Genomic DNA, 23191 nt, shown 5'->3' on the forward strand with positions numbered 1-23191 from the left:
ATACCCGTACCACTCCTCTCCTGTTAAAGGCTTAGTGTTCATAACAGCATATTGAACGGAAGTGCTTAACCTCTGCTCTGGATACAAGGATGAATAGACTCTTTATGCATCCTCACAAGCCCAGCATGAAAGCAAACACGTATTCCACATTTATCCCACAATTCATTGGTTCATTTATTTCTTGCTATTGTCTTTCCTCAGAGAGTACCTTCAAGTAGTTTAGAGAGGGAGAATGGGAATTCCTATGCCCCTGTGTTGAAGACCAACAAGGACAGGCATTGTTACTGCATTTCATAGAAGGAAAAAGTTTCTGCATTCCAACTTGTTAGTGCAAATAATATCATGGACGCAGGGTGCGGAGGCTAGGAGAAGAGGAGTTCATAGTCTAAAGTCTTATCTTTTCTGAGTGTAAAGGTTATTTACAATACTGATGTGCCAGCACCATCACCGCTCAAGATAACAGCTTCCTGATTTGAAGGAAAGAAGGAATTTTAGCTGGACTGAGAAAGGAAAGAGGGCCAATTGCAGTTCCTCATTCTGTCACTCCATATTGCAAATCTATACTGTGTGTCTCTTGGAACATGGTCTTCAGAGAAGGAAAGATGTCATGAAACGGTCACAGGGTCAGCAGATCCACCCACGGAGACACTAATGCTGATAATTTTACATCTAATTTGATTGCAGCTTCTATTTCAGTAAACTCAAGAGAGCTGGGTTCTGGCGTAATAAAGAGTGATACTTATCTAGCTCACTGCTCTCAGGCCTTCATCGAGTTTAGAGGAAAGAACATAATTGTGTTTGAGAGCACAGCCACTTCGTTTGCGACCAAGAGGTCAGAGACACTCAGCTCTGCTTTGAATCTCAGACAGATATGGATAGCTAGATAAGTAACAGATTTTCAGCCACACATCACACAGGATCCTAAAGCACTAGTCAATATTATGTCCCAGTAGCCTAAAAATAAATCAATAAAGCAGTCAACAAAAGAGGAGGAGAGGATCTTCACTTTTAATATTAGGAAGTGCCTAGAATCACTTTTTTTATATCCAGTTAAGAGACATGCCAACACACTCTTCTCTAGCAGGGCTGCCACAAATTCATTACTGAATGGATCCCAGTTAGCACAACAATTTTGAGAGAGAAAAGATGCTCTTTCAGTGTCGACAAAGAGCGTCTAGACTACACCAAGTTGTGTCGACAAAGCAAGCTGCTTTGCCAACGTAACAGTGTGGACGCAAAGGACAGTTTAGATGCAATAATGCCTTCTATCGACAGAACTCTGTCAACAAAAGGCGTTATTCCTCGTAGAATGAGGTTTACGTACGTCGACAAAACGTCGACAAAACTCAGCAGTTATTTCGACATAACTCAAAGGCAGTGTGGACGCAGGTATAGTTTTGTCGACAAAAGTCCACTTTTGTAGACAAAACCCTGTAGTCTAGATACACCCAAGGAAGAGGGAGAAAAATTGTTCTCCTTGGCCTCTGAGGATGGGACAAGAAGTACTGGGCTTAAACTGCAGCAAGGGAGGTTTAGGTTGGACATTAGAAAAAATGTCCTACCTGTCAGAGTGGTGAAAGACTGGAATAAGTTGTCTAGGGGGGTTGTGGAATCTCCATCCCTGGGGATATTTAAGAGCAGGTTGGACAGACGCCTGTCAGGGATGGTTTAGAAGGTGCTGGGTCCTGCTGCGAGGGCAGGAGATGAGACTTGATGACCTCTCGAGGCCCCTTCCAGTTCTAGTGTTGTATGATTCTAGACAGACAAGACAAATGGTGGGAGGGGACATGACTTGTAGAGTCATGGTGACGGAGCCAGAAACAAAACAAAGGTGCCCTGACGCCAGTGCTATGCTCTAACCACTGAACAGTGCTGTCATGGGAAGCGATTCACCAGTTACCCTGTCCGCTACTCCTTAAAAGTACGTCAAAGTAATGGGAGGAATGAGGATATGTGGCATGAGGGAAATGGACCCTGTTAGACTGGCTGGGTTGCTGGAGACCACAGCTGCTGAGTAAGACCTTACTCCATATTGAGCCCATTCAGGGAAAGGCAATTCCCCTGCAAAATAGCTTGCAGGATCAGAGCTCGAGAGCCACACCATTTGCTACCTTTATTAGCAAACACTTTCTAAAACTTCATCTCCTGTCTAAAGCATTCGCAAAAGCCCCACAGATCTTTTCCTGGTGCCTCTTGCAAGCCAGTCAGTTAGACATTACAGGTTGAAATTACCCGCATTTCCTCCTGAACATTTGCTAGTCCAGTGGCTCCTTTATGCAGCTTTGGCATGAAGGCCAAGTGTTTACAAATACTATAGATCTTGCCCCTAATTCGCCTTTTGGTAAAGCGAGGAAGCCTCCCAACTGATGTAAATTAATATGAGGTGACTGAAATTGAGGGGAATCCAGAAAATATGAGGAAGTAGCAGTCAGGGTTAATCTTCCTCCACTGGGGCACAGCAGTTGTACGTTAATATTGCTGTGATCATCGCACTGAATAGAAAGCAGTGACACATGGAATTCTTATGTCTGGCAGGTGTGCACCAAAAGGCACCCACTCCATCCCAATGAGGCTGATGTCAGTGGCAGATCTGTGCATGGAACAGGAGTGTTATTTCAAGGGCTGCGAGAAACTCACTCAGTGCTGACGGACATTCCAAATCAGACTGCTGCAACGTTCTACGGGGCTCCAAGCACCTCCCACACCTGGTGCAGCATCCTACACAGAGTTGCACGCTGGAGCCACATTAGACAAGTGCTCTGTAATATGCATTGTCTTCCAATAGGCTTCAAAGTGGAAAGAACAGCGTTGGTGTTAGCCATAAAAAACCGTTACCGATGTGATTTTTTCAAAGGGTGTTGATTTGCATTCCAGTCTTGCTGCATGTAAACCATGGGTGCTCACAACCAGAACCTTTGGTCCATGGGGGCTGTGCCTACACCTCCCCTCCCTGCATACAAGAAGTGAAGCAGGCCCAACCACCCCTTCATTCCTTCACCAACGCAGCAGACTCCCAGTGTTATCAGCAGGGAAGGAAGGTAGGTAGGTGTCCAGTCATGACTCGCGCAGTAACCGGACATGGATGAGGTGGGGGCACAAGCCACAGTGTGATCAGACAGCAGTTCTGCACAGACATCACACCTGGAGGCCCTTCTAAGGGAAGAGTATTTTGTAATACTGGAATGGTACCAATCTCTAGGTAGCTACCCTAGAGACCTCAGATATAGACACACAAGTGTTGCCTGTGGGCCTGCCTAGAGGTCTAGACAAGCTAGCTAACAGGTGAAAGCAGTTAATCAGAGACCCATTTGGAAAGTCTTGGGAATGAAACTTGACCCCTTACCTGTTTACAAAGCATAAACAATCTAGCAGAGGCCTGGGATACTTTGATCCTGCCAGAGTAAAAGGAGAGCGCCCTGAGGACATCTAAGGTCTGAAGCCTCCCTTGACGGGCGCACACTTTACAGAAGAATACCCGTCAGCGTTCCACTTCTTTTAGAGGGAAGGCAGAGATTACAGTAGATATGTCAGATGGGCCCTTACGGTAACTTTATCCTACAACAATGGATGATGGGCCTTCAATGACATACTTGCTTTCTGTATTTTGTTTTTGTGGCATCAGAACTTCTGCTTCGGGGTGGGAGAAGCCCTGGCTCTCGGACGAATGAAGGAATTGAGCCTTGTCAAATCCAGAACAGGGCTCCAGGCTTTCTTTTTGGGGATTAGAGGTTTTTACTGGTTTTTTTAGCCCTGAATGGAGACAAACTCTGTCACCCCAAGAGACAGAAATGAGTCCACTTCCTGTTGAGATAGGCTCGTGAGAAGGGGCTTTGAAGGAGGAGAGGGAAGAGAGTTTGGGGGCTCTGGAAATATGATTTCCAATACCCAGTGGCCCAGACAATAAAATAAATCAGTCTCCAAGTGAGGCTGAAAAGGAGTGGACTCAGAAGCGAGTCACATGGTACAACTGGTGAAGAAGCAGCCGAGGGGCTTTGTTTATTAAATTGTCTTTCTATGAAGTTCCAACAGCATTTGAGGAACCTGCCTATAAGGTGCCTGTTGCCTACCCTGTCTTCTTCCAGACTGAAGTATAAATGCCTAGAGAGCTGGAGAGGCCCAGGAGTTCCTGAAAAAACATACAGCTTCATCTGTTGGGAGACCTCCAGTTGTGTCCTGCACCTCCCTAGGAATTAGCACTGCAGATACAGTGACCTCATTACAAACCACAGTTGTCACAGGTCTTGCAGCAATAAGAGGCATCAATTGCTGCCTGGAAGGAGATTCATGCCACTAGCTGCTCCTAGCCATTTATGCTCATCCCTATTCCTGATCAAATTTGCAAACAAGCTCTCACTTTACACCAGTGAAAGTAGACATACCTAAACTAGAATGCTTGAGAGTCTGGCAGAAGTAATCCTCTCTCCCCAACAAGCCCAGACATTTAAGGTCTTACCATAGGCACTTTCTTGGCTCCCCATTGTCTAGACCCTCCTTGTGTAGCTGCTGCAAGCAGTGAACCGAGCACTGAACGTGTGTAAAAACATTCAAAGCCAGATGAGGACACCTGATACTGTTTGTCCGCTTTCCTGGGTGTACAAGGAATTGATGCTGGCATCTACCACAGGTGGTGTGCTTGGCCAGCAGACCCTAGGTGATTGGTAACAACCTCTTTGGCATCAAGGAGTAGAGAATCTCCAGAAGCTCGTGGGATTCAGTAGGGATTTCCACAGCCTCTGCCAGCCTTGAAAAGTTTCCTATTTGCCAAATGGGGATGGAGACATGACTTCACAGGGCCATACAGAAGAGAGAGATGCTGGAATTAGTTCTGCCAGCTGATGGTGGTGTTTGGGACCGATGATGGTTCTACGTGCTATGGCAACTTACTTGAGTTATTTTAGAACCGTGGTGTCCAACACACGAGCCACTTTTGGCTGGTCAAGTGTGGCTAGTTTGCTATAGCAGAACACCGCAGTTCTAGAAACAGCCATGGAGGGGGGCCTCTATCAGGCATAACCCATACAAGATCCAATCGGACCACGTTGAGAGCCCTAGGAGATGGGACCAGGGTGGATACCAAGGGGATTCTGTCTCTCAACAACCTTTGCCTGCAAGAGTAAAAGGACCTAGAATCCCTTCAGATGCAATGGAGCCCTAAGCAGAATGAGATCTTGGACAGTATCCTACCACCCTCTGAGGCTGAATGGAAGGAGTTCTTGAGTCCGTAGGGGTTCCTGGTTCGTGTTATAGGGCGTTCCCTTATCTGTGCCTCAGAAACACTGAGCACCCACATCCAGCTAGCAGCTGATAGCTAGGGGGAAATCCTCACTGCAGAGGATAATAGCAACCACACAGGAAGCACCAACAAGTTGAAGGCACTTGGTAACAAGAAGGTCGTTACTCCAAGTGGCCCGTTGGAAACAGGCTCCACTGAAGATATAGGTATCGAGATCAGTCCAGCATGAAGCTCACCCTTAGCAGAGATGGAAGCTCAGCAACCTTCGGGTCTGTGTGTATTATGGGATGTTTTAGCCTAGGGAATGGACACTCAGCAAAAGGGAGGGTGCTTATCACTGTATTTAAGAGCCCCCAATGGGCAGTTCCTCATAGGATCTTTTGGAACCATTCAAGCCATGGAAGTTAGATGTGCCCATCAGATATTCTGGGGCACAGATTTATTCCTGCATTGAACGCTTTTATAGCAACTTACTTTCCAATGAAGCCACAAAACTGACTGTGACATGAAGTCAGGTAGCCTGGATCCTAGTCCTCTTGTCTGCAGGAGCTCTCATTCCCTCCCTTGCCAGCTCCATGGTGTCCTGGGTTCACCCAGAGCTGGAGTGCCTGGGACAGTGCAGACCAGACATGCCAAGGAGGAAATTTGCCCGACAAAGCTCTTTTAAGCCTTTAATTTTTCTGGGCAGGAATGCTGTTGCCTGGAGTCTTACTTGAGCTTTGCATCCAGAACCAAGGAGACACACCAGCTGGCAAAGATGCAGGTAAAAGCCAATGCAGAATAAAAACCACAGTCAACAGCTAACACCGCAGCCTCCAAACGGAGAATTAGCAAGATAATTAAACTAAAAGATTCAGGATTCTGTGATTAATTAGGGTTGGTTAAGGCCAAATAATCCCCATTACTGAGCAATCAGGATGCCATTTATTTTCTTATTATAAAAGAAAATACATCAGACAGATGGCTAAACCTCAGAACAAAACGATAATTCGGGCCCATCAGGAGAACACCAGGAAAGGACATTCACCCACTCAGCAGAGAGGCACAACACAGCCCAGATGCTATTCATTCATATTTATTCTCCAAGCAGATCCTGAGATTAGGAAACTAGACATCCACCTAGGTATCTGATGGAGACAGTGTAATTGGAGATAACCCAGCATTCATGCTGGATGTCAAACTAAATTAAAAACAACATACATCAACTAGTTTGTAACTATGGGCAGATTCATACTTGTCCAATTCTGGAGACACATCGGCTGCAGTAGCCAATTGAACAGCAGCTCTGGGCATTGGAGGATGAAGTGCAGCAACTCATTGAGATGCCCAACAGACTTCAGCCTGCGCTGCATATATTTTCAAAGCCAAAGGGACCACTATGACCACCTACCCAGCCTCCTACATAACCTAGGCCAGAGATCCATGCTCACGGACTCTTGCAACCTGCCCATAACTTGAAGGTGAGCTAGAGCAGGTATTTCAGAAATATCAAGGTCAGTAGGCATTAGGCCCATTTGAAAAACCTCAGACATGTTGTTTCGGAAGTGTGAGGGGGCACACTGACCTCACCCTGTTACAGCTGGGGGAAAACCTGCCCTGGGATACTCTCTTGTACTGGAGTCAATTGATGATGTCAGACAAAAGCAGATGAGGAAATGTCTGCTATTTAATAACCTTGTTCCTCTAGTTTGCCATTTAATTAAAATCTGTCCATCTCCAGGATAAGAAATATTGCCTATTAAATTGTCAGGGAACTCTGAGCCGTGGTCTGCCTGCTAATGCACACGCTCCCAAGTATTCTAGCACCAACAGAATACCAATTGAGAGAGAAGCCGATACCCACTTCCTCCCACAAACACATAGGAAGGAGGACACTCAGCCAGCCTCACTGGCGTGCAGTAAGCGCACGAACCCTGTGGAAGGTAGAGTGCAGGCAGAGGTATTTCACTGAGTTTGAAGAAAGCCAGAATCTCTGGCTCAGCAAACAGTGTGGGCTGCAGCCCACACAACAGAGCCAGTGAAGAATAGAGTGGGGCGGCATCACTCCTAACTTTGCACGGTTGTTTTGATTTAAGGTTAGGTTTCACAGCTGGCTCATACCCCTCCTCTCTTAGGCACTCCCCCATGGGACAAGGCGCCAGGTAGCAGCAGATGAACAGAAGAGGCACATGAACAAGCAAGGGGGAGCCAGTTCCAATATCTAGTTATTTGTATTGAAGTACCATCTACGGAACCCAGATGAGATTGGGCCATGGCCCCAAAACTAGGGCCTTTCCAAATTCACAGCCATGTAATAAAACATCCAAACTGTGAAACTGGGGCTTCTCTGCACTTTTACCCTGTACTACAAATTGCATGGGAGACCCCAGTTTCTCAAATTTGAGGTCCTGACCCAGAAGGGGATAAGAACATAAGAATGGCCATACTGGGTCAGACCAAAGGTCTATCCAGCCCAGTGTCCCGTCGTCTGACAGTGGCCAATGTCAGATGCCCCAGAGGGAGTGAACAGAACAGGGACTCGTCAAGTGATCCCTGCCCCATCATCCATTCACAGCCTCTGACAAATAGAGACTAGGGACACAATTCCTACCAATCCCGGCTCATAAGTATTGATGGACCTAACCTCAGTGAATTTATCTAGCTCTTTCTTGAACCCAGTTAAAGTCCTGGTTTTCACAACCTCCCTGGCAAGGAGTTCCATAGGCTGATTGTACACTGCGTAAAGAAAAGCTTCCTGTAGTTTGTGTTAAACCTGCTGTCTATCAATTTCATGTGGTGACCCCTAGTTCTTGTGTTAGGGGAACAAGTAAATAACTTTTCCTTATTCACTTTTTCCACACCACTCATGATTTTATAGACCTCTATCAAATCCCCCCAGTCTCCTCTGTTCTAAGCTGAAAAGTCCCAGGGGATGTCACAAGGTGGGAGCGGTCAGAGTACTGTCACCCTTACTTCTGCACTTCCTTCGAAGCTAGGCAGCCAGAGAAGGGTGGCTGTTGGTCAGGCAGCCAGCTCTGAAGGCAGCACCCCAGCAGAGCAGAAGCGAAGGTGCCTATACCATGTCATGACATCCTTACTTCTGCTGGCAGTAGCTCTGCCTTCACACCTGGGCTCCTAGTCAGCAGCCGGCACTCTCCAGCTGCTCACTCTGAAAACAATGCCCTTCCGGCAGCAGCACAGCAGTGTAATACCATGCCACCTTTACTTCTGTGCTGCTGCTGGCATTGGCTTTACCTTCAGAGCTGAGAACCTGGTCAGCAGCCACCAGTTTGGCTGAGAAGGCAGTGTTGCCAACAGCAGCAACATACAAGCAAGGGTAGTACAGTGGTACTACAGCTCCCCCCCCCCCACACACACACAAAGTCCTTTTGGAGTCAGAACCCCTACAATTGTAACTCTAAGAAACTGCAGATTAAAATAGCTGAAATCATTACATTTATGATTGTTTCAATCTTAAGACCATAAAACAGACCAAAAAGGACTGTGAATTTGGTAAGGCCTTATGGTAGGCATCATGCGTATACACAATGTGAGAAAGCCCCGGCCTCAGAAAGCTGACAGTCTAAACAGACAAGTCAAAGGAAGAATTGTTATCCTCATTTTACAGATGGAGAGCTGAGACTCAAGAGTGGTTCAGAGACATGCCCAAAGGCACCTCATGGGCCAGTTAGCAAAGCTGAGAATAGAAGCCAGGTCTCAGTGCCCTGCCTACTAGACAACATCGCCTGTGTGAAGCCTGGTGTACTTGCAGAAGCCAAGCTCTTCAGAGCAGGGTCCAATTATATCTGACACTTCAGCTGCTGTGCACTACGAGACCGTCTAAAGACACTGAGACACTTCTGTTGACATAGCAGGTATGTTGTGTTAGAGGCTGATAAGACTAACTGATCCATTATCCTAACACATTGTTATTGTGCAATAGGTACATTCAGGAAAACAGACTTTGCTTGAACAGCAGCTTCCTCACAAAGCAAACTAGCGAGCTTTCATTTTTATATTTTAGAAAGAAGCCTGTAGGACAGAGGCAGAGTCTGAAAACGCCTCCAAGGAACAATAAGTTCTAAGTCCCAAATACACGAGAATCAAGTGTTTTTGCTGCCCGGGAAACAGCAGGCGGCACAACACCTGGCAGCACCAGTCTCAACAGAGCGTGTGTTAACATGTGGGCTCTCTGAACGATATAGGCCTGTAACCAATCCAATTCAGAGAACAGAGGGAACCCCAAACACGGGTTTTAAAAGGCAGCTATTTCCAAAGGAACAGTGTCAAGCAATTGAATTGTAACCCTGGTAGTAGTCCCAAGTAACAGTTCTGTGGAGTTTGTGACTATTCAACAGAGATTGACGTCAAACTCTGACTAGGCAGAACGTTCCAGAGAATAGCTTAAAAGGTAACAATGGCTTTTTCCTGGGAGGTGTGCTGGACTGGAACATGTCACACGGGTGGTAACAAAAATCACGGCATGGAAACTAAGCTAGAGAATGCCAGCAAAGAGCCTTCCCCCTCCGCATAACCAAGGGTCCAAGTCCAACGGGTTTGGAATGCATTTCCTTCAGTGGGACTGGCTACACACCCATGTTTTTCCCTGTAGCACAATAACTGGAAAGGTTCTGGCCAGACTGTGGTCTCCAGCAAAGAGCAAGATTTTCTGAGCTACTCCCTATGCATGTACAGGTACAGTCAGAATTCCTAAATAGCGTCTTACAAAATGCAAACCAAATAAGTTAACCGGAGTTTTACTTGTCAGACAGCTGACAAAAGGAGTATCCTAAAATGCCCACCAAATGAATACAAGTGCCATCATCCGCCCAGTCAAAGCTTGAGGGAACTCTGAATTAAAAGAAAAAACAAACAGAACGTAAGTTCATAGGTATGAGAAAAGATACAGGCCAGTTAATTTTAGTGTAACAAAATTAAAAGGGCCCTGTAAATGCCAGAGTGTTGACGTACGTCTACACTACAGGCTTTTGTCGACAGAGGCTTTGTTGACAGAGGCTTCTGTAGACAAAAAGCGTCTAGACTACATCCAGTTGTGTCGACAAAGCAAGCCGCTTTGTCGACATGAGAGTATAGACGCAAAGGACAGTGTAGATGCATTACGCCTTCTGTCGACAGAACTGTCAACAAAAGGCGTTATTCCTCGTAGAATGAGGTTTACAGCCGTCGACAAAACTCGGTGGTAGTGTAGATGCAGGTATAGTTTTGACGATAAACGTCCACTTTTGTCGACAAAACCCTTTAGTCTAGACACACACTTGGAGACTGTTTGTAACCCAATCTACCCAACGTAAGAGTACTGCAACAGCATCACCCAAGGTCTCCGAAGCACTTCATACAGAAGAGCTTGGCTCCCCAACAACTGTCAGAGGCAGAGATTGCTCCCCATGTAACAGGCAGGAAAACTGAGGGCACACCTGTACCACACAAAACATAAAACAAAGAACACCCAGTAGGAGCAAATATCGGGGGTTTCCCCACAAAAACATATATGGGAGGGGGCAAGGGAGAGATAGACAGACAGACACACAAACACACGTTAGTTTCTAAGGTGCCACAGGATTACTCATTTTTAAAATATCAGAAATAGTTCAACTGACTCGTGCTAAGGGCTAAGGAGAGTAGTGTAAATGTTCCCATCCGAGCTGGAGCCTGGGCACGGGAACCCAGCAAAGAGACTGGGCTGCTGGGCCAGGGCTCCATGTCTACACTGCTATTTTTAGCCACATAGCACAAGCCCAAGACATTTGACCCAAGCTCTGGGAAGCGCTGCCTCAGGATTGTGGCTGAGGGGGGTTGTTTATTGCAGTGTAGCCTTAATCTGAGGCACAGAGAAGGGAAGGGAAGTCTGGTCTAAACTACATGCCTACAACAGCGTAATTACCTCACAAGGGCATGAAAAATCCACTGAAAGACATGGTTGTCCCGACATAACCATCCACGTAGACAGCGCTATGTCGATGGGAGAGCTGCTCCCTCCAACACACTCCATGTTCGTGGCCTCCTCTCAGGGAGGTGGAGAGCTTTGGAGAGTGAGGAGGCCATTGCCCCCCCAAAAAACTGGATGGGTTACAGATGATGCATGGGGAAAGGCCAGTTTTCTCCCTTCTATGTGGCCCCACCAAGAAACATTTAGGGGGGGGGGAGATCAGTTTCCCTCCTTTGGGTTGCCTACGGGGAGGGCAGGAGAACAGATCCTGACACTCAGAGCAGAGTTTCATCTCAAAGCCATTTCAATTTTACTAACCTATAAAACGTTGGTGTTCAACATGCTAGCCACTAGCCACATGTGGCTATTTGGCTGGCTGAGTGTGGTAGTAGCCACTATAGTGACTTCAGAACCGGTTGGACACCACAGCTATAAAATAGACTTGCCCCAGAAACACATATTGGCCAAGAAATACGGGCCTCCTTCTAATCAGCACTGGTAGCACCGTAGCAAGTGAACATAAGATCTGAGCTGCATCTCTTGGGCCTGCAAAGCCAACAGCACTGACGGCATCGAACCCAAGGGAGTGACAAGAGTGAAAAGGGAAACTAAAATGGGACTGGAACATCCTTAGGCACATGGACAAAGGGGACAGGTTTTAATGATGGATTTGTTTGGTGTGTGCATCACGAGTTTGTGCCTTTCTAAAGCCAGAGACGTGTCATTCACAGTTACATGAAAGTGCTCAGTTCTGTTATTCAATAATTAGTTTTTATGCTAATATTGATTTTTAAATGGTAGTTGGTAAACAAGGCAAATAAGTTAAAACAAAAAGGTGATTAATTAATGTCACTGTATTTGTTCAAGTACACTATAATTTAAGTACCACTAACAATAATTAAATCCAGAAGCTAGAACTATACCTATAATAAAATAGTATTAATCCTCCTGGCCTCTCCACACCCCAAACATAGAAGTCAAACGACACCGATGGATGTGGTTCTATCAGTTCAAAAGTGCTTATATCAAAATAGACTATTCCCCCCCCAGGAAGGGAAGTTATACCTAGTGCCAGGCACCTTTGGTCTGACAGCACTGCACTCACTGTTGGATGTACCAGCACTTCTACATCAGTTAGGAAAACCATTCCGTAACCAAAACAGTTATACCAGTTCAAAACCTGGGGCTAGAGCAGGCCTGTGCGCACACAAGGACTCTGATCGACATGTTACCTCAACAGAAAAAACTGAAGAGTAATGGAAAGTATAGACTAATAACAACATACCTGCTGCCAGAGAAAGATCAGAACTGGGCTCATCCACACACCCATGTGCAACTGAGGGAGAGTGACGACCAACTTTCATCAGCCTTTACATAATACAGACTCAGAATCCTGGTCAAATAGCTCAACTTCCTTTTCTCCTTTTGTGTAAAGGAACAAAGATAGGAGGCTTTTTATTTGCCAAGAACAAAACCTTTCAGCACATTCTCAGCCACCTGTAACAACATTAGTTAGTGAACAGCTGTGCTGAGTATTAGGGTGCTTTTGGTGCTTGCACAAATGGGTCAGGGGATGAAGCAAGTGTTGTTATGGAAGTGAAAACAAGTCGGCACCACAACAGTGCAACAGAACAGGGATTCTGATGCAGCCTGTTGGAACACAGCCGCGCGGAGAAAAGGGAATGAGGCAGGAGGGCTGAACGGCATGTGTGAAAACAAGTATCAGCCCAATGTTCAAAATTGGGGAGACAAGTGCAAAACCTGTCAGGGCTAAACAAACAGTGCCACAGCACATTAGCTGCTGCAGATCAGATTACTCCAAAACCCTGCATGAAGCATGGCACCATCTGAACTAGTTCAGCTCAGCCTGATTCGCAAGGGGACATTAAGCTCCTGTTCAGCAGGATTCTAAAATGTAAAGAATGTCACAAAAGTGCAACGTTAAAGCACTCATTACCAAAACAGGCCGTTGAGCACCACTTCCCCCAGCCTCCAGGTCACCGATTCAGATCCAGCCAAGCGGAATTAACAACCAGAAGTCATTCATCATCCGATGGCTGTTTTGTAGCAGCGTTAAGTGAGCTGGGGGAGGTCCTAACCCAATTCCTAGCAGGTTTGTGACCATGTCACCAAATCCAAACATGCAGTGCTTGTCAGACTCAGCACAGCATTAAGACACCAATATGACCTGCCCTTTCATCTCAAAGGATGGATCTCCCAGCCAGAATGAGGCACAAGCATGCTAGCATGGGAGCAGCATGGTTTAAAACGTCACTCTGGATCTGCCTGTGTGGTATCTGTTCTATGGAGAGAGGATGCACGCCCCACACAGGCATTTTTCCACTAGACCCAGGTTCAGTATAAAAATACATTTCCACTAACAAAGCTGACTGCATCCAAGGAAAAAGTGTTGCTTGAAACTGTTTTCGAACGGTTAACATAAGAATGGCTATACCGAGTCAGACCAAAGGTCCAGCTAGCCCAGTACAGGCAGTCCCCGACTTACGCGGATCCGACTTATGTCGGATCCGCACATACGAACGGGGCTTTCTCGCCCCGGAGGTCGAGGTGGCGGATTGCTACCTGCGAGCTCCGGGGCGAGAAAGCCCCGTTCGTAAGCTGCTCCTGTGCCCCTGGTCTGCTGGAGACCGTCTCCAGCAGACCAGGGGCACCGGGCGGGTTCCCGCGCTTCTGAGGCTTTGCCAGAGCAAAGCCTCAGAAGCGCGGGAACCCGCCGCGGCTGCCGCTTCAGTCCCGGTGCCTGTGGTCTACTGGGGACCGTCCCCAGCAGACCACAGGCACCGGGACTGAAGCTGCAGCCACGGTGGGGTCCCGCGCCTCTGAGACTTTGCCAGAGCAAAGCCTCAGAGGCGCGGCACCCCGCTGCCGCTGCGGCTCTGCTCCCCGTGTCCCTGGTCTGCTGGGGAGGGGGGGCGCAGCTAGTGTGCCCCCCCCAGCAGACCAGGCTTTTGTTTTGGACCCTGGGGCAGAGCAGCTGGGGCGCTGCCGATTGGTCCTGCAGCGCCGCTCTGGGCACTACTGGACCAACCCGGCAGCACCCCAGCTGCTCTGCCCCAGGTCCTGATTCAGCCGCTGCTGGTCAGTTTCAGCAGCGGCTGAATCAGGACGCCTGGGGCAGAGCAGATGGGGTGCTGCTGGGTTGGTCCAGTAGCACCGAGGAACGGCGCTACTGGAGCAACCCAGCAGCACCCCAGCTGCTCTGCCCCAGGCGTCCCCAAGTCAGCTTCTACTGAAACTGACCAGCGCTGACTACAGGAAGCCCGAGGCAGAGTTGCTCTGTCCCGGGCTTCCTGGAATCAGCTGCTGATCAGTTTCAGCAGCAGCTGACTTGGGGACGCCTGGGGTTCTTAAGTTGATTCTGTATGTAAGTCAGAACTGGCGGTCAGTTTCAGCAGCGGCTGAATCTGGACACCAGTTCCGACTTACATACAGATTCAACTTAAGAACAAACCTACAGTCCCTATCTTGTACGTAACCCGGGGACTGCCTGTACTGAATCCTGTCTTCCAGGTACCCCAGAGAGAATGAACAGAATCAATAACCATCAAGTGATCCCTCACCATGATCCATTCCCAGCTCCTGGCAAACAAAGCTGCTAGTTTTGTTACCCCAAAATAATCCCTCAGAGGCAGCAATATTTCACTGAAAGGCATTCACTTTCCTACCTTATTTGCTCTCACTGCTCTAGATTACCAGAACACAAAGATTTTTAAAAGTTCTTTTTCCTGATTGTTTCCAACAGCAGAAAACAAAAATGCAGGTTTCAATTTGAGGTGCTCAGGGTGACAATGTTTGGTCTGCAAACACTGCAGGGGAAGGTGTTTGAAAACAACTGGTAGAAGCACTGGGAGAGTTTAAAATATGATGTAAAACATTTCCATTGGTCTCTGGATTTTTCTGAAAGCTGATTTTTTTTTACAGTTAATTTAGAGGAAGGCCGGGACACCTTTAATAAAATGAATAAATGAGACATTGATTTACAACTGTTCCCATTAACGTTAATATGAATTGCATATGTAAATCTACCAGTCATCAGCTGGAGAACAGACTGCTCCCATTTTGCAACTCAGAAATGAAAGACATAATTCCAGGTCCTGGCTATCCATATAACCCTTTTATTTTCATGCACAGATCTGAACAATCATTTTCTGAGAAAAACAACACTGCTGTCTTTCTAGCATTATCTGAACTTCTGAAACCATCACTACTTACTCTGGGAAACTAGAAGAACTACACAGGTGTCTGAGTACCAGGATGGGTAACAGTTAAGTTTCCAACACAAGAAAATTAAAATGCACAGTCTGATGTTCAGATGGATTCTTCTTAAGGGAGAGATGGCTTCTGCTATACATTCAGTTTGCAAAAACTGAGAAAGGTTATATTACTTAGGCATAAAGGGTCTGATCTCTATGCAATGGGAGCATCTCCATTTGTATCAATGGAAGCTAATTCAGATCCTGATTTACTAAGCTGACAACACAAGCACAAGATTTTATTTTTGCTGCAAGAAGTTGCAAAGTGGGGGCCTGATCCTGAGGACACTCACTGGGCACATTGCTTTCCAGACTTTATAGACTTGAAATAGGAAGCAATTTCATCTTGGCTATTGTTTGATCTACAGTTTCCATAAATACACAAATGTCTTTCAGGACCTCTACCTTGCATGGCTGCAAGCAGCTCTCTATCAGTGCAGCTCCTCAAACTGCAGACTACTCCATTTAATCCCCAGCTATGTGCTACCACAGAGCTGGCAGAGCTACTTAACTCCCCCATACAAGAGTCTGGGGTGGATGGACATGTCTGTAAAAACAAAAGGGTGATATTAAGCCTGCATCTGACAGCCCTCTGCCCCTAATACCATAAATCCCACTGCTGGCTTATGCTGTCTGATCCCTCCTCCCCCCTTTTATTCATATTGCAGCTGTTACTTATGCAGTATAATGGAGCCAGTACCTCCAGGCAAAGCAAGTTTAACATCTTCCCATTTAGTGTCATTTTGTCTGTTCTGCTTCCATTTAGCTGATTCAGCTTCTTTAACAACACTAGCCCTTTGATTCCTGTCACACGGGGGAAATTATTTCAGTTGCACAGGCAGAGCTATTTTTAAAAGAATGTCTAGCAAGACCACTTACACCCCCCACCCTCAGAAAGTCAGGAGATGAAATACTAACGTCATCTTGAAGGTAAGCATCTAATCCACACCCTCACTCCAACTAAAGGCCTGAGAAAAGCACTTGTTAATGTGAAATACATTTATGGTACTTTGGTCCACTTATACCCCACTGACTTGTGTTACATCACAGAATGACACTAAGAGTAGCTCTTTCAAACTTTAGCCTGAACTGTACACGGTACAATGTTTATACAGCAAAGCTCTGGCAAAACTGGTGTGAAATAGGAAAACATTTAATTTCAGGGGAGTAGTTAACTCAAATAACTTGCCATAGTCTGAAAGTAACGGCCAGCTCCTGTGAAGTCTATACCAGGGCTACCAATGTGTGCATCTTGCCCCACCAATGCCTGTAACACACATCTCCACAACACAAGAGTGCAACGACCACTTACATTTAGATCTGAATCATGCAAGTCGTAGCATTGGGCACCCATGCCCCTCATCTTTCTGCAGCAGCTTTTTAAGTCATTCCCCTCTGACAGGAAGGCTGGGTTTAAAAAGTACAAGCCAGCAAAGAAATTACTCTGTATCTTCACCGGCAACATCCCTCGCGCTTCACTAAGCAGTCTCTCCACAATGCTGAGAGTTAAATCCAAGGAGTCCTGCAAAGGCTAATAGCGAATTGGGCAAAGCCTGGAGCTGGAGAGCTTGGGGCAAGGGGACAAGCTGGAGAGTCTCACTGCTTTCCTGGGGCCACCTCTTACATTTGCCACTTCCAGCGTGTGACCTGTGCAACGGTCCCGTGCCCAAAACCTGTCACCACGAAACCGAGGGCTGACCCTGCCAGCTCAGCATAGCCCAGTGAGCTCTGTGTGACGAGGGCACCAGCTGCATGGTCCTGTGCTCCCCGCCGCTTCTGCTACCCAAGGGACGGGAGCTGCACACCCTGGGCACCCCAAAAGGCCCCTCAAGCAGTGGGCAATAAGCCCCCGCGCTCTGAGCAGCCACAGCCCCCCTCCCCTCACACTATCCCCCCACAACCAGGGGCAGCCAGAGCCCCCCCTCCCTCCCCTCGTCAGGGGCAGCCACAGCCCCCCTCCCCTCGCACTATCCCCCCCCAGCCTGGGGCAGCCAGAGCCCCCCCGTCAGGGGCAGCCACAGCCCCCCTCCCCTCACACTATCTCCCCCCCAGCCTGTGGCAGCCAGAGCCCCCCCGTCAGGGGCAGCCACAGCCCCCCTCCCCTCACACTACCCCCCCCAGCCTGAGGCAGCCAGAGCCCCCCCGTCAGGGGCAGCCACAGCCCCCCTCCCCTTGCACTATCCCCCCCCCCAGCCTGAGGCAGCCAGAGCCCCCCCGTCAGGGGCAGCCACAGCCCCCCTCCCCTCACACTATCCCCCCCCCAGCCTGGGGCAGCCAGAGCCCCCCCTCTCCGCCCCCCCCCGTCAGGGGCAGCCACAGCCCCCCTCCCCTCACACTACCCCCCCCAGCCTGAGGCAGCCAGAGCCCCCCCGTCAGGGGCAGCCACAGCCCCCCTCCCCTCACACTACCCCCCCCAGCCTGGGGCACCCAGAGCCCCCCCTCTCCTCCGCCCCCCCCCCCGTCAGGGACAGCCACAGCCTCCCCCCCCGCACTACCCCCAGCCCGGGCACCCAGAGCCCGCACCTTACCCCTCTGGCACGGGACAGCCGGAGGCCCCCCCGCACCACCGGCCGCGGGGGCTGCTGGGAGCTGTAGTCCGCGCGGCCCCGCACCCCCGCCCCGCGCTACGTCCGCCCGAGCGCCCGGAGACTGCAGCTCCCAGCAGCCCCCGCGCCGCCCGCAGCTGCCCGCGGGGGCTCAGGAAGCGGCTCGGAGCAGCGCCCCGGCCAGGGGGCGCCCCCTCCCCCTCGCGGCGCGGCGCGGCGCAGCCCAACGGCCGCGGCACGCGGGCACTCACCCGGCAGCGGCGGCCGCGGCGCGCGGGCAGCGGCCAATGGGAGCGGGCGGGGGGCTGCGGCGCGCGGACACCCCAGACGGGAGCCGGCCGGGCGCGAGCGAGGACACTGCGGGGGAGGGGCTCCCACACGCCGCGTGGGCAGGGCCGAGCGGGGAGGGGGCGGGGCCGGAGGGAGGAGCCAGCTCCGCCTCCCAGCGCCACAGGGAGCGGCGGAAGCGACAGGGCCCCGCCCCCAAGGCCTTAAAGGGCCACGCACCCCACAGAGCCTCAGCACTGGGGCGGGCTGAGTGGGGGAGGGGCTAACCCCATTGGGTGCAGGGGTTAGTGGGGGAGGGGCTAACCCCATTGGGTGCAGGGGTGAGTGGGGGAGGGGTTAACCCCATTGGGTGCAGAGGTGAGTGGGGGAGGGGTTAACCCCATTGGGTGCAGAGGTGAGCGGGGGAGGGGTTAACCCCATTGGGTACAGGGGTGAGCGGGGGAGGGGCTAACCCCATTGAGTGCAGGGGTGAGTGGGGGAGGGGCTAACCCCATTGGGTGCAGAGGTGAGCGGGGGAGGGGTTAACCCCATTGGGTGCAGGGGTTAGTGGGGGAGGGGCTAACCCCATTGGGTGCAGAGGTGAGCGGGGGAGGGGTTAACCCCATTGGGTGCAGAGGTGAGCGGGGGAGGGGCTAACCCCATTGGGTACAGGGGTGAGCGGGGGAGGGGCTAACCCCATCGGGTGCAGAGGTGAGCGGGGGAGGGGTTAACCCCATTGGGTGCAGGGGTTAGTGGGGGAGGGGCTAACCCCATTGGGTGCAGAGGTGAGCGGGGGAGGGGTTAACCCCATTGGGTGCAGAGGTGAGCGGGGGAGGGGCTAACCCCATTGGGTACAGGGGTGAGCGGGGGAGGGGCTAACCCCATTGGGTGCAGAGGTGAGCGGGGGAGGGGTTAACCCCATTGGGTGCAGGGGTTAGCGGGGGAGGGGCTAACCCCATTGGGTGCAGGGGTGAGTGGGGGAGGGGCTAACCCCATTGGGTGCAGAGGTGAGCGGGGGAGGGGTTAACCCCATTGGGTGCAGGGGTTAGTGGGGGAGGGGCTAACCCCATTGGGTACAGGGGTGAGTGGGGGAGGGGCTAACCCCATTGGGTGCAGAGGTGAGCGGGGGAGGGGTTAACCCCATTGGGTGCAGGGGTTAGTGGGGGAGGGGCTAACCCCATTGGGTGCAGAGGTGAGCGGGGGAGGGTTTAACCCCATTGGGTGCAGGGGTTAGTGGGGGAGGGGCTAACCCCATTGGGTGCAGGGGTTAGTTGGGGAGGGGCTAACCCCATTGGGTGCAGAGGTGAGCGGGGGAGGGGTTAACCCCATTGGGTGCAGAGGTGAGCGGGGGAGGGGCTAACCCCATTGGGTACAGAGGTGAGCGGGGGAGGGGTTAACCCCCTTGGGTGCAGGGGTGAGTGGGGGAGGGGTTAACCCCCTTGGGTGCAGGGGTTAGTGGGGGAGGGGCTAACCCCATTGGGTACAGGGGTTAGTGGGGGAGGGGCTAACCCCATTGGGTGCAGGGGTGAGTGGGGGAGGGGTTAACCCCCTTGGGTGCAGAGCTCAGCCCTGCGCTCCCTGCCGCTCTCCTCTCCGGGAAAGCGCTCCCAGAACCAGTCCAGCAGGATTCCCTGCAGACGGGAGCCAGGCGCCCCGGGCTGTGGTTTGAACCTGGCGAGGGCATGCCAGGACACTGCAGCCTAGGAAGGAGTCGGTGATGTGGGGTTCCACTGGCCCCAGGGCACAGGGACTGACGCCAGGCACAGGGTACCACTTAAGTCCCGTTTTAGCCCACGGGGGTTGGCAATGTTGGTGTTACTAGGGCTCCTGTCATGCTGGGCGCTGCCCATTCCCCAGCGGAGAGCAGGGCCCCCTTGGGCTGGGCGCTGCCCAGGCTAGGGATGTTAAAATGCGTTTAAGTAATCGTGTAACTGCTGAAAATATCAGCGGTTACACGGTTACATGCAGCAGGGCAGTCGGCTCCCCAGAAGCCAGTGCACATGGGGAGCTGGCTTTAAGCACATGTACCGGCTCCTGCCTCGCCCCTTCCCCTTTCCCCATGCTGCTGCTTCTGTACCAGAGGCAGCAGCACGGGGGAACAGGGGGGTGCAGGTGCATGCCAGGAGCCGGCTTTTAAGCTGGCTCTCCATTTACCAGGAGCCTGCATGTAACCATGAAGGTTAACCGATGAGCTTAGGCTCGCTCACTGTGTATACAATTATGCTTTCACATCCCTAGCCCAGACCCCAGCCAAGATCAGGACCTCGTCATTCCAGACACAACACTGACCCCAACCGAGATCAGGGCCCGGTTGTACTGGCCACTGCACAGACACACAGCAAGAGACAGTGTCTGCCCTGAAGAATTCACAGCCTGGAAGGCTAAAGGGGAAACCGAGGCCCAGAGAGAGAAGGGGACTTGCCCAACATTACACAGGACAGTGGCAGAGGCAGGAATAAACCCCAGATGTCCATAGGCCTAGTGCCCCACCCACAAAACCACACTGCCTCTCCAAGTTGGGGGGTTGCATTGTCCCAGAGCAGTCCTGGAGCTGTTTTCCCAGGACTGCCCCCGTCAGGATGTGCTTGTTCCGGGGTGCCCAGTGCATGCTGCCAGCTGCCAGGCGGGTGGGCTCGGTTCTCACCTGGCATTGCAGAGCCACGGTTTTTGTAGCTCAGAGGTGGCAGCAGGGCCCACAACCAGGGAGTTTCTAGTGGATGGACCAGGCCCCTTCATGCCGTCTGAGCAGGGTGGCCAGAGTGGCCCTGGGGACTGAAACGGCGCAGTCATGAACAGCCCTCCAGCTCCTGGTGGATTTTCCTGCTCCTCACTTCATGCTGAGGGAAGATGTTCCCATAACCAGCCATCCCTCTGCCAGCCCGCGCTCCACTCTTGCTAGAGCGGCGCCCACTAGTGACCATGCTGCAAACTGCACGGCCGGTCCCAGCGTCTCCGTGTCTGGAGCCGTTTGAAAATGGTCTCTCGCCCTCTGTGTTGTACCCCGAAAGTATCCCCGGAGGGGAGGAACCAGAGAGCGGCTGGACAGGGATCGACGCTGGGGAAAGGGGAGAGTTGAGCCACGTCAGAGGAAAGTGACCAGTCCTGGAGGAAAGTGCGTGCCAGCGTATAACTAGCTGCCCCAAGCGATTGTCCGGACCCCTCGGAGGGCATCCTAGCAGAGCTGGAAATGCAGCTTTACTCTCCATGGGCTTGCAGCTGCAGGGCGACCGAGAACAAGCCCGACTCCGGAGAAATAGGTCACTGAACATGGGAGAGGGGATGCGCTGAACCTCTTCCCCGCCACACACCCCAGCTTGCCTGCTCCCTTGTTTGACTCCGGTTGTGTTGTTCGTCAGGCGGGCGAGCAGCGAGATCCACGCTCCGTGCAGAGATGCTCACGCTCTCGGCAAGGGCATCCCTACCGCACGGGTTCTGAGACCCGATCGCAGCCCCCAGAGAGACCCAGGCCCGTCACAGGCCTCGCAGCATTCGCAGGAAGGCAGGGGAGACTTGTGAAAGGGGATGAAGTTCCACGGTGAATGCACGAGCGCTTTGGCACACGGCCCGTGTCTGAGCAGCACCTGGCAGCGAGGGCCCCAGTCTCGGTCTGTGCAGTGATGGCAGAACGGGGGGGTCCTGATCCCGGGGGAGGGGGGCGCTTGCCGTCCGACTGGAGTAAACTGACACAATGCTTCAGCAAAGATGCTCTGTTCCCTGCCCACCCCCATCTGAGTGGGAGGCACCCGAAGCCCATGGACCATCCTCAGCACCTAACTCCCTTTGGCTGCTCAGGCCAGTGCATTGTAGCCACCCCCAGGCCCGAATATCACAGGAGACCTTTGTGAGTGACCAGCCCTGCCCCCCCTTCGGCCCCGGGGGGGTCCCCCCGCACAGCCCCAGCTGCTCAGCAGTAAGAAGCTGACGGAGGGGAAGCATTTCCCCCATGGGACGACTGCAGCCTGTGCCATTCGTAATCAGCACGACCCGGTTAATCCAGGCCTGGCTCATCTGGCTGTCTGGGACGTGCAACACACCACAGGAGGGGGGCAGGAGGTTTGGGGGCTGCAGGTGCGGACGTTTGGCTCCTGGGCTTGGGTCTGGCTGGGCCTAAGGAGAGACTCTGGTGCTACCTCCCAAGCCAGCAGAGACAGCTCTGCCCCTGCACCCTGTCCGACCTGCCCGTGCCTCCCTGCAGGCTCTTACCCGGAGCCTCATCAGTAATTCCCGGAAGGAAGAAACCCTCTGGAAGCCCCCCGCAGTAATCGCCCCCATTCGGAGCAAAATCCCTAATTCACACCGAAGGCTGGGCCGGGGGACTCGTAGGAGGCCAAACCGGGCGACGTGGGCCCTGTGCCCGGCTGTGCAGGCATGGCACAAGTGCCTGGGGGATACTAGAGCAGTGGGGAGCCGGGAATGGGTGGGAGAAAAGGGAGGCCAGCACACTGGGTGTCTTTGTGCTTTCTTCTCCCTCCGCCTGCTCCACACCCTCTTCCCCCCGCCCATGGAAAAGCGGGCACTGGGGAGTTTGAGAAAGGTCTCTAGCAGCTCACCAGGCACTGGTGCATATCACGGTTGTGTCAACCATGACGGTGCAAATCACCGTGCCCAGGTGCAAAGTGTATCTAGACCAGGGACTAGCGCCACCCCCACCCCATGCTCCGCTAGGGGCCTGGCTGTGGCTGAGCCGGGGGCAGGACTCCCTGCTATTGATCTGGGGTGGTGAGGGGCCAGCTCCAGGCACAGTACCCACGGGGGCGCCCCAAGGCTAAGAGGGGGTGTTTAAAGCCAGACGGTGCGGGTGAGGCTGGGGAGCCCCGGGGCCAGGAAAGGAAGCAGCCCTGACGGCGCCAGGCGCTGTACGTATCGATGGCTATTTATTGCGGTAGCCGCCCCAGCCACGGGCAAGCCCCATCTCCCCCGCCCCCACCCCCCGGTTTTGTTCTTG

The 23191-nt window shown here is 51.7% G+C and overlaps 1 protein-coding gene across 7 annotated transcripts in view; it reads right to left on the reverse strand.

The window, feature by feature from the left end:
• SIPA1L3 (signal induced proliferation associated 1 like 3) overlaps positions 1–18387 on the reverse strand; it is a 112262-nt gene extending 93875 nt beyond the window's left edge. For 4 of the 7 annotated variants that reach the window (XM_075915488.1, XM_075915493.1, XM_075915484.1 and 1 more), the window contains exon 1: positions 18231–18387. The gene's annotated coding sequence lies outside the window, so the exon portion shown is untranslated. Of the gene's footprint in view, positions 1–17961; positions 18016–18230 lie in introns of those variants that run through there. The other 3 variants (XM_075915491.1, XM_075915485.1, XM_075915489.1) reach the window with 3 other exon arrangements.
• Positions 18388–23191: the final 4804 nt, after the last annotated feature.

Source organism: Pelodiscus sinensis, unplaced genomic scaffold (assembly GCF_049634645.1).
Source record: "Pelodiscus sinensis isolate JC-2024 unplaced genomic scaffold, ASM4963464v1 ctg34, whole genome shotgun sequence".
NCBI classification, from domain to species: domain Eukaryota; kingdom Metazoa; phylum Chordata; order Testudines; family Trionychidae; genus Pelodiscus; species Pelodiscus sinensis.